Genomic DNA, 10,486 nt, shown 5'->3' on the forward strand with positions numbered 1-10,486 from the left:
CCCAGTGTATAGAACAGAACAAGCAGGGGGCGCTGCAGGGCCTAGAGGAAGAAAGATGACAAAGCTGGAGAGGGTGGGGTGGGGTGAAGAAGGCTGGGCTGGGTCTCCAAGGGTCTGATGCTCCTAGACTCAGAACTATCTCCTTCTTCTCAATGGTTTAGCCATCAAAGTACCTGCCTGTTCAGTCGTGTCCGACTGTTTGCAACCCCATGGACTGTAGACCACCAGGCTCCTCTGTCCATAGAATTTCCCAGGCCAGAATAATGGAGCGGGCTGCCATTTCCTACTCTAGGGGCTCTTCCCAATCCAGGGATTGAACCTGCATCTCTTGCGTCTCCTGCTTTGGCAGGCAGATCTTTACCACTGCACCACTTGGGAAGCCTCAGCCACCACAGAGATCTATTACAAGAAGGTGAGGGACCTCCTGTTGTAGCGAAAGAATCTGTGTACTTGATCCTCGGGGAGGGGAGCTCCTTCCCACTGAATGAATGCGCAGAACCTAAGTCACCAAGGCCAAGGTCCTGTAGAGTGTACAGAGCCAAGAACTGAGGCTGGGCTCTGGGTGGTCCGGTCAGGGTGAAGCCCCTGGAGTCTCCTTGATTTGGCCGCTAGGGGGACCTACTGAGCGCCAGCTCTCCAGCCTCCTCTTGGTGTCCTCAGTCGCCGGGATCACAGTCTTCCACCATCCCTGAGCCAGACCTCATCCCGAGGCAGGGACAGCGCTAACTTGTAAAACCCACGCAATTTAGGTCTTGAGCGTTCAGAACAGTCAAGACCCAGCTCTGGGCAACGCTCCTGAAAATGCAGGTCCTTTCGAGCTGCATTCTCGCCCCATTCCCCTGTCCCCCTCAACCTCTGGACCAATTTGTTGTTCAGTTGCTAAGTCGAGTCCAACTCTTTGCGACCTCATGGACTGCAGCACGCCAGGTTTCCCTGTCCTTCGCCATCTCTGGACCAAAGGAAAGTGAAAGTGAAGTCGCTCAGTCGTGTCCGACTCTTTGCGACCCCATGGACTGTAGCCTACCAGTCTCTGTCCGTGGGATTTTCCAGGCAATAGTACTGGAGTGGATTGCCATTTCCTTCTCCAGGGGCTCTTCCCGACCCAGGGGTCTAACCCAGGTCTCCCGCATTGTAGACAGACGCTTTACTGTCTGAGCCAAAAGAGCCCTCCAAATTCTCGAAGTCTGGAATGAGCCCGGCCGATTATTCACATGGCCAGCAGAGGGCAGCAGAACACACCCAAAGTCTCTCTCCTTCCAAAGATGACTGACATCTCCCCACCCAGCTCCAGCCCCACCCCCACACCCCACAGGCCTGCAGGTCTGACTTTGTTCTCTAGAAATTAGTGTCCCTGAAGGTCAGAGGGTGTGATGGGCCCCAGAGATTTTTATTTTTAGCTCATTGCTTCTCAAATTTAATATTGGCAGCTCCCTCTTTTAAAAGTTAAATATATATATATATATATCATGTGTTTGTGTTTGTGTGTATCACATATATTTCCAATATTGTCCTACATAGGTTTTCTTTTGTAATCATGCTACTAAAACATATACAAAGGTAAAACTACCTATGAACCTGTTATACTGATAACGCCCATACAAGAAACAGAGATAAACATTCCAGTTAAATGAGAACAAATCCACAAACAAAATCAATAAAATTCAAAGTAATCCCATTGATGTATGTGATCACTCGCTCATGTACTGCACTCAAATCTCTGGTGTCCTGTGACGGGGGCACTGCACTCCTTAGAGGTGATTGTTGTGGCTCGTTTAGTGTATTTACCTCCCTTTTGCGGTGGAATAACTTCCTCCTCCATCACCTTTCATATATTATACATGGGAACACATCCCAAGCACAGTCCTTTGTGATGTCATATAACCTTATATCTGTCTGCCTCTCCTTACTGGTTTGTGATAAGTGAGGTGATATTGTTGCTTGCAATTGTAAATACAGGTATAAATGCAGACTGTAAAATTATGTGTTGACTTACTTTTAAGGGGGCCGGACAGATGGTGCAGAAAATGCCTTTAAAAAATTATCAAATGAAATCATCACACACACAAATATACTACTGATCAAGAATTCTTAAACGGCAAGAATATTTACTCTTTGATGTTACTTACATGTGAAATCTAAACACGGATACAAATGAATGTATATGCAGAACAGAAACAGAATCACAGACACAGAGAAGAAGCGAGTGGTCACCACAGGGGAGTGGGGAGGCAGAGGGGACTTAGGGGTATGGATTAAGAGATGCAAACGACTACTTATAAAACAGATACACAATGAGGATAAATTGTATAGCACAGGGAGTTATAGTCATTATCTTGTAATAACTTTTAATGGCATATAGTCTGTGAAAATACTGAATTACTATGCTGTATGCATGCATGTTGAAACTCCAGTACTTTGGCCACCTCATGTGAAGAGTTGACTCATTGGAAAAGACTGATGCTGGGAGGGATTGGGGGCAGGAGGAGAAGGGGACGACAGAGGAAGAGATGGCTGGATGGTATCACGGACTCGATGGATGTGAGTTTGAGTGAAGTTGGTGATGGACAGGGAGGCCTGGCGTGCTGCGATTCATGGGGTCACAAAGAGTCGGACATGACTGAGCGACTGAACTGAACTGAACTGAATACATGCATTTTAGTCACATCTGACATTTTGTGACCCTATGGACTGTAGCTTGCCAGGCTCCTCTGTACTTGGGATTTTCCAGGCAAGAATACTGGATTGAGTGCCATTTCCTCCTCTAGAGGATCTTCCCAACCCAGGAATCAAACCTGTGTCTCTGGTGTCTCCTATGTGGGCAGGCAGATTCCTTACCACCGAGCCACATGGGGAGCCCCTACTATACTGTATACATGAAACTAATATAATATTGGTAAATCAACAATACTTTAATTAAAAAATAAATAAAATTTTAAAAGAATGCAGGTCTGGAGACAAACATCTTCTCCCCCAACCCTTGCTTTTCACAGATGAATGAACAGGTTCAGAGAGGAGAATTGACTTAACTAAGGCCACACAGCTAATTAAATAAAAGCTTGATAACTCTGAGTCTCTCTCACTTTGCAAAAGCGATACTTCCTGTTATGGGTTGGACCCAAGTAAAGGAGTTTGGGGAATTCTCCCAGAAATCTTGATTCCAGCTTGTGCTTTATCCAGCCTGGCATTTCTCATGATGCACTCTGCATATAAGTTAAATAAGCAGGGTGACAATATACAGCCTTGACGTACTCCTTTTCCTATTTGGAACCAGTCTGTTGTTCCATGTCCAGTTCTAACTGTTGCTTCCTGACCTGCATACAGATTTCTCAGGAGGCAGGTCAGGTGGTCTGGTATTTCCATATCTTTAACAATTTTCCACAGTTTGTTGTGATCCACACAATCAAGGGCTTTGGCATAGTCAATAAAGCAGAAGTAGATGTTTTTTTGGAACTCTCTTGCTTTTTGGATGATCCAGTGGATGTTCGCAATTTGATCTCTGGTTCCTCTGCCTTTAGTAAATCCAGCTTGAATATCTGGAAGTTCACGGTTCATGTACTGTTGAAGCCTGGCTTGGAGAATTTTGAGCATTACTTTGCCAGTATGTGAGATGACTGCAATTGTGTGGTAGTTTGTACATTCTTTGGCATTACCTTTCTTTGGGATTGATAAACTTTTGGAATGATCTTTTCCAGTCCTGTGGCCAAAGCTATTTTCCAAATTTGCTGGCATATTGAGTGCAGCATACCACATGTACTTAAAAGTATTTTGGTAACTGTCTCTCAGTATAATTGGTTTCCTTTTTTATCCCATGTATTTTATGTTGTGTGTTTAAAAATAGGCTGTTCTAGAAATTCACGCACAAGAGAATTACTCTATATTTGTGGAAACCCTGTAAAGTTTTGATTTCTTGAGCATCAGTTATAAATCAGGCACATTCTGGTTTCTATACAGTACATTATTGCTTAATCTTACAGCAGTGAGTTGGAGGTTATCATTCCCCTTTTATATATGAGGAATCTGAGGCTCAGAGAGGTGTCTAATATCACTCACTTCACAAAATATAATTTGTCCAGTACTATAATAGATATATTGTCTAGTACTGTAAAAGACTCTGATGCTGGGAAAGATTGAGGGCAGGAGGAGAAGGGAATGACAGAGGATGAGATGGTTGGATGGCATCACCTACTCAGTAGACGTGAGTTTGAGCAAACTCCGGGAGACAATGGAAGGACAGGGAAGCCTGGCGTGCTGCAGTCTATGAGTGCCCAAAGAATCAGACACAACTTAGTGACTGAACAACAACAACTGTAATGGAAATAGAGGCAAAACGAGGGTAATACAGTATCTGTTTTTGTCCACTACTGTATCCCCCATGCCTGGCACTGCCCAGATGCTCAGTGGATGTTTGTTGGATGATGAGAAGACACCAAGCGGCCCTGCCAGAGGTGGGATAGGAAATGCTTCAAAGGAAAAATGAGAGTTAAGATGAGCCCTGGGACTTGGGGAAATGCAAGCTGATATAAAGCAATCATGGTCCTCCATTCCCCATGCCAATTTCACAAAGGGCTAGTCACCTGACCTTGGCCTGTGAGATGCAAGGGAAAGCTCATCCAGGACTGGCTCTGCTTCTTGACGCTGGAATGGGAGGTGGGGACACTTGGAGCCGCTGCAGCCACTTTCCCCTCGTGAGGGCGGCAGAATAGAAAGGAGACAGGGTCCTTGGCCCTCAGAGGCGCTTAGAGGAGATAACAAGGCTGACTATATTTAAATCCACTTTAGCTGAGTTTTATGTACTTTGTGGCTAAAGGCATCCTAAAGAGAAGGTGTTTGTGAAAAGAAAGGTGTCAGGAAATACTTCCATGTTCTTCTAAGAATCTTGTGGTTTATCCCTAGAGGTGGTGGTGGTGTGTGTGTGTGTGTGTGGCGGGGGGGGGGGGGGGGTGTTATGTGATTAAATGATTGGAAGAAGGGACTGAAATGGTGTGATTTATGTCTAGAAAGCATACTTTGGAAGTGGTGTGGGGGATGGGAGAGTGCAGATGTTTAATAAAATGGTGCAAAGATGGTAAATAAGCAAAGGATGGGGGTCTTGTTGTGCTTTCATCTTGAGGAAAAAGAGAAGTGGAGTAAGTAGCATGTTGAAATTGGACATTTATGGTAGAATTCAACTTCCAGGGGACCCACCATGAAGTGGATCCAATCTTGCAGACTTCAGAGAGGACAGGTTGTGGGGAGGATGCTCAGGATGGTGACCTGAGGTCCTGCCAGGACCAGGCCATCAGCATCATCAATGGAAGGGTCAGTCTATTTGCTCATGGATCAGTTGATAGGACTCAGCACTTTCACTGACATGACCCGAGTGCAATCCCTGGTCCAGGAACTAAGATCCCACCAAAAAAAAAAAAAAGAGAGAGAGAGAAGACACAAAAGAAAGGGTCAGTCTGCCCAGTGCCATTTAGTATCAGGAATCTTCCATTCTAGTCTACATAATTCTTTTGACAATTGGTAGGGCTTCCCAGGGGCTTCCCTGTTAGTTCAGCTGGTAAAGAATCCACCTGCAATGCAGGAAATTACAGTTCGATTCCTGGGTCAGGAAGATCCCTTGGACAAGGGATAGGCTACCCACTCCAGTATTCTTGGGTTTCCCTAGTGGCTCAGATGGTAAAGAATGCGTCTGCAATGCGGGACACCTGGGTTTGATCCTGGAAATGCAAGAGATTCAGGTTTGATGCCTGGGTTGGGAAAATCCCCTGTGTAGGAAATGGCAACCCACTCCAGTATTCTTGCCTGGAATATTCCATGGACGGAGAAGCCTGGGGGGCTACAGTCTGTGGGATTGCAAAGAGTCAGACACAACTGAGTGCACACACACACACACAAAATCTTTCAATGATGTTTTAAAATTCTTTAATTTATTTTATTTTTGGCTGTGCTGGGTCTTCATCACGGCCTGTGGGCTTTCTTCAATTGTGGCACTTGGGCTTAGTTGCCCTGTGGCACGTGGGATCTTAGTTCCCCGACCAGGGATTGAACATGTGTCCCCTGCATTGAAAGGTGAAGTCTTAACCACTGGACCACCAAGGAAGTTTCTCTTTCTACAATTTAAGTGGTTCCTCTCAAAGTGACAGAATATGCCCTCCTTTTTTTAGATAAATGAAACTTGCTGTGTTTGGATGTGTTGATCTGTGTGTAATTGACTCAAGGAGTTGGACCAGATTGTTCTAGGCATCCAAGCGGATCCTAGGGACAGAAGTGGTCCTTGTAGTGGATGTGGGAGTGGCCTGGGAGTCAGGAGTCCCCCTTCCTGCTCCTGTTTCTGCCGTAGTCCAGCTGGTGGTCTCAGATGTATCTCATCCCCTCTTGGCGCTGTGCATGGTGGGTTTGGTCCTCTCTCCCTGCCCCCAGTTCCTACATTCTGTGTTCCTTCCCAGTCTCCATGTCCCTCCACTGGGCTGCATCTTTTACTTTCATAGATCCTTCATGGGGACAGGATGGAATTCCTCAGATTAAAAAGTTGTTCTCAGTGTCTAGTTTGGTATCAGCAACCAAGTGAATATACAGAATTTATAAAGTCCCTACTATGTGCTCAGTACCATGCAAGGCATGAGGAGGCATCTAGAAGAAGAAAGTCAACCCCACTCTCCAGTAGTTGTCCACACACACACACACACACACACAAAGTGTTGGGAGCCTGGGTAGTTTTCTGTGGTGGTTCTGAGAACAGGGGAAGTCACTAGTGCGGTCCTGACAATTAGTAAAAGCTTCTAGAGGAGGACTTCCCTGGCAGTCCAGTGGTTAAGACTCGGAGCTTCCAATGCAGGGGACACGGGTTCAATCCCTGGTCAGGAAACTAGGACCCCCCATGCTATGGGGGCAACTAAGGCAGCACCCTGCAACTACTGAGCCCACGAGCAACTAGAGAAGCCTGCACACCAGAACTAGACAGAGGCCTCCACTTGCCACAGCAAGAGAAAGCCTGCAAGCAGTAACAAGGAGCCAGAACAGCCAAAAAAAAAAAAAAAATCTTCTAGAGGGAGTGAGTCACATATATTTGGGGTTTGAAAGTGAAAGTCACTCAGTCATGTCCGACTCTTTGAGACCCCGTAGACTGTAGCCTGCCAGGCTCCTCTGGCCATGGAATTCTCCAGGCATGAATACTGGAGTGGGTAGCCATTCGCTTCTTCAAAGGATCTTCCCAACCCAGGGATCGAACCCGACTCTTCTGCATTGCAGGCAGATTCTTTACCACTAGAGCCACCTGGGAAACCTATATATTTGGGGTTTGGGCTAAGGGAATTCTTATCAACTGTTATGGACTGAATTGTGCCCCCACCCCCCACCGGATGAATATTCTTATGTTGAATTCCTAAACCTCAGGACCTGAGAGTGTAACTGTATTTGAAGACAGGGTGTTTAAAGAGGTAATTAAGTTAAAATGAGGTCATCAGGGTGGGCTGTAATCCACCATGATTGGTGTCTGTATAAGAAGAGGAGATTAGGACACAGACACGTACAGAAGGAAGATGACGTGAAGACACAGAGTAAACACGATCTTCAAGCCAATGAGACAGATCCTGCCCTCGTGATCCTCAGACAGAGCCAACCTTGTGGACATCTTATCTCAAAGCCCCAGTGTTCAGAGCCGTGAAACACAGTTTCTCTTGTTTAGGCCACTCAGTTTGTTGTCCTTGGTTATGGCCCTAATATATACCTTAATATACCTTTTAAAGGGGCTTCCCAGGTGACTCAGTGGGTAAAGAATCTACCTGCAATGCAGGAGACATGAGTTTGATGCCTGGATTGGGACAATCCCCTGGAGGACGACAGACAACCCACTCCAATATCCTTGCCTGGAGAACCCCATGGACAGAGGAGCCTGGCAGCCTACAGTCCATGGGGTCGCAAAGAGTTAGACACCTTTTACTATATATATGTATATTTATTTATTTATTTGGCTGCACCAGGTCTTGGACAGCCAGGAGATAAAACCAGTCAGTCCTAAAGGAAATCGACCCTGCACATTCATTGGAATGATTGATGCTGAAGCTGAAGCTCCAATATTTTGGCCACCTGATGCAAAGAACTGACTTATTAGAAAAGACCCTGATGCTGGAAAGGTTGAAGGCAGGAGGAGAAGGGGGTGACAGAGGACAAGATGGTTGGATGGCATCACCGACTCAATGGGCATGTGTTTGAGCAAGCTCTGGGAGATGGTGAAGGACACGGAAGCCTGGTATGCTGCAGTCCCTGGGGTGGCAAAGAGTTGGACAGGACTGAGTGACCAAACAACAAAAGGTCTTAGCTGCGGCACGTGGGATCTTCAATCTTCATCACAACATGAGATCTTCAGCTGTGGCATGTGGGCTCTATCTCCCTGACAAGGGATCAAACCCAGGCTTCCTGTCTTGGGAGCTCAGAGTCTTAGCCACTGGACCACCAGGGAAGTCCCAAAATACCTGTTAAAAATACATATAAATATAGCATCCCCCTATCTTCAAGTAAACTCTATGTTCCTCTAAGTTACACATGTTTCGTCTGCGGGCTAAGTCCACCCACTTGGAAAGTCATGGGCTTGCACTCATTCATTCATTCATTCTTCCAATACATTTAAAAAAAATATTTATTTATTTGGCTGAACTGGGTCTTGGTTGCAGCATGCGGGATCTTAGTTTTGGAATGTGGGATCTAGTTTCCTGACCAGGGATTGAACCCAGGACCCCTGCATAGGGAGCAAAGAGTCTTAGCCACTTAGCCACCAGTGAAATCCCCATCTGATACATTTTTAAGGAGTGCTGTTTATAAGCTAGTTATGGGCTTAAGCATGGGTTTAGACATGCAGATATAACAGATAAAGTACCTGCTCCTCTGGAACTTTCATTTGGGGGGAGGGCAGGGGGCAGGCAATAGAGGAATAAATAAATAAGCAAGGTAAGTCCAGAGTATGACAAGGCTGCAAAGGAAAGTGAACAGAGAGGGTGAAGATGTGATGAAGATCAGAGGAGCAGGGCTGGTTTTGGTGGGGTGGTCAGCAGACGGTCTCTGAGCCACCCCAGCTGTGAGGACTGGATATCCTAGCAGGAGAACATTTCAGGGAGAAGTCACAGCTAGAGGAAGGGGTTAGGGTTGGGGCATGCTTGAGTGGTTGAGAATCCCCAAGAAGATAAGTATCATGGCCAGGTCTGTAAGGGGACAATGGGATGGAATGAGCTTCTGAGTCCAGGGGCACCCCATCATGCAGACCCTAGTAGTCCCCAAGAGAGCTTGGGATGAAATGGTTTAATTTGTATGCTTAAAAGATCAGTCTGGAGCATATGATCCAGGAATTCTGCTTATGGGTATGTAACTCAAAGAATAGGTTTTTCCTGGTGGCTCAGTGGCAAAGAATCTGCCTGCAATGTAGGAGACATAGGAGATGTGGGTTTGATCCCTGGGTGGGGAAAATCCCCTAGAGGAGGAAATGGCGACCCATTCCAGTGCTTCTGCCTGGGAAATCCCATGGATAGAGGAATCTGGTGGGCTACAGTCGATGGGGTCACAAAAGAGTTAGACACGACTTAGAGACTAAACAACAAGACTGAAGAACTGAAAGCAGAGACTTGAATAAATATTTGTACACCCATATTCATAGTAACATTATTCACAGTAGCCAAGACATGAAAACAACTCAAGTGTCCATCAAGAGATGAATAAGTAGGGACTTCCCTGGTGGTCCGGGGGTTAAGACACAGAGCTACCAATGTAAGGGGCATGGGTTTGATCCCTGGTCAGGGAGCCAAGATACCACATGCCATGCAGCATGGCCAAAAGACAATAATAATAATACTTTTTTAAAAAAAGACCCCATAAAAGAGATGAATGGGTAAACAAATCGTATATTCATACATTATCCAGGCTTAAAAAGAAAAGAAATTTTGATGTTTGCTACAACATGAATAAAGATATTACTCTGAGTGAAAGAGCCAGACACAAAAGGACAAACACCATACGATTCCACTTAGATGAGGTACTTAGAATAGCAAATTCACAGAGACAGAAAGAGACAGGTGGTTGCACAGGCTCGGGGAGGTGGGGGGCGGGGGGCAGGGAATGGGGAATTAATTCATGGGTAGAGAACTTTCAGTTTGGGATGATGAAAATTTTGCAGAGGTGGATGGTAGTGATAGTTGCACAAGACTGTGGAGGTACTTAATGCCATTGAACTGGACACTTGAAAATGATTAAAAGGGCAAATTTTATATTATGTGTATTTTAACACAAATTTTATGTTATTATTATTTTTGTTTTGGCTCCACTGGGTCTTTGCTGCCACAAGCGGGGGCTTCTCTCTCACTGTGGTGCGTGATCTCAGTTGCCCCACGGCATGTGGAATCCTCGTTTTCTAACCAGGGATCAAACCTGAGTCCCCTGCATTGGAAGGCAGATTCTTAACTGCTGGTGGGGAGTGGTTAAAATCACAAGTTTTAAAAACCAGTCTGGTTGCAGCTCA

Source organism: Bos grunniens, chromosome 11 (assembly GCF_055505025.1).
Source record: "Bos grunniens cultivar Pamir isolate PY7600 chromosome 11, Bosgru_T2T1.0, whole genome shotgun sequence".
NCBI classification, from domain to species: Eukaryota; Metazoa; Chordata; class Mammalia; order Artiodactyla; family Bovidae; genus Bos; species Bos grunniens.